Source organism: Cynara cardunculus (assembly GCF_001531365.2).
Source record: "Cynara cardunculus var. scolymus isolate 2C chromosome LG 4, CcrdV1, whole genome shotgun sequence".
Taxonomy (NCBI): domain Eukaryota; kingdom Viridiplantae; phylum Streptophyta; class Magnoliopsida; order Asterales; family Asteraceae; genus Cynara; species Cynara cardunculus.
In genome coordinates this window covers 18,175,733-18,177,127 of record NC_037531.1, presented here as the reverse complement: position 1 = coordinate 18,177,127, position 1,395 = coordinate 18,175,733, and positions in this window count along the sequence as shown.

Sequence of the window (1,395 nt, the reverse complement as noted above, 5' to 3'; positions counted from 1 at the left end):
ACGAAATAATTTATATTTGGTTTAATAATATAATTTTCCTAAAAGAAAATAATTAATTATTTTGTTAGAACTTGATAATTATCTTAATTATATTTTAGAATTTTTATATTTTAAAATTAGATGTTTATCCTCTATTTGATTATGTTTATCCGCAATTAGTTACACGAATTCAAACATGGAGCTTTAATAAGTTGTAATTGTGCATAATTTACTTGTAATCTGAAATTTTAAGTAATATGCATCAATGTACAGTACTTCATGCATAAAAAATAGTTTTTAAGAATTTTTGTCAAATGTTTTATAATATAGTATAGATTAGGGGCCGTTTACCAAACGCTTACCCAGGTAAGCACTTACTAAGTCACATTACCTTACGGGATGAATATGATAAGAATCAATAATCTTACCCGATAAGAGGGAGACAAGGACCGAGAATCTTACCCGGTAAGTGAGGGCGACGACTCATACCATGGTAATCGCTTACTAGGTAAAATGTACGATGTCGTTTTGGTGAACTAAAGTCTTACCTGGTAAGTAGATGGTAGTGTTACCGGATAAGTGTTTGGTAAACGGCCCCACATTTTGTTTAGGGTGTGCATCAGGCGGGTCAGACAGGTTTAGATGGATAAATCAAAAATGTGATCGGATTTCGGATATAAAAATCAAGACTTGATTTTTGGGTTTTCGATTTCGGGTTAGTCGGGTTGAGGGTTGAGGTCGGTTGGGTTCGGGTTTAGTTGATATATGTATTCATTTGATTTTGAGGATGAAATCAGTCGATTTAGATGATTTATAAATCGATAATATGCTTAGAAATTATAAAAGAACACGACTGACTATGATTTTTAGAATTTTCAAAATATAATTAGATAGGTAAATGTATTTATATAATATTTAAATTATATATGTATATACATTTCGGGTTTCCGGATGGATCAGGTGGCCAAAAATCAAAACCCACCGAACCCAAATTTTCCCCCAAAAGTTGGTTTTCGGGATTCCGGGTTTCCAGATTTCAGGGCATTCAGGTTCTGCATAAACACCTTATTTTCGGTTCAGCTTCAGATTTCTAACCATTCGGGTTTTTTTATAACTCTAGGGTGTATAAAACCTAAAGTCTCGAAATCCGATAATTTGAAATTCTATTTTTGGGGGAATATTTGGATTTGGGTTGGGTTTGATTTTTGGTCGGTTCACCTGTTTGAAAACCCGATATATATATATATATATATATATAGGGTATATTTCTTTTACAACTCTCCCTATTTATACAACCCATGCGACCTCCCTCTCAACCAATCAATGAATTTTGTTTGTTTTAATTTATTTTTTAAATGAAAAGGTTAATATTGTCATTTGCTAATTTTATATAATAATTATTATTTTTAAATAATA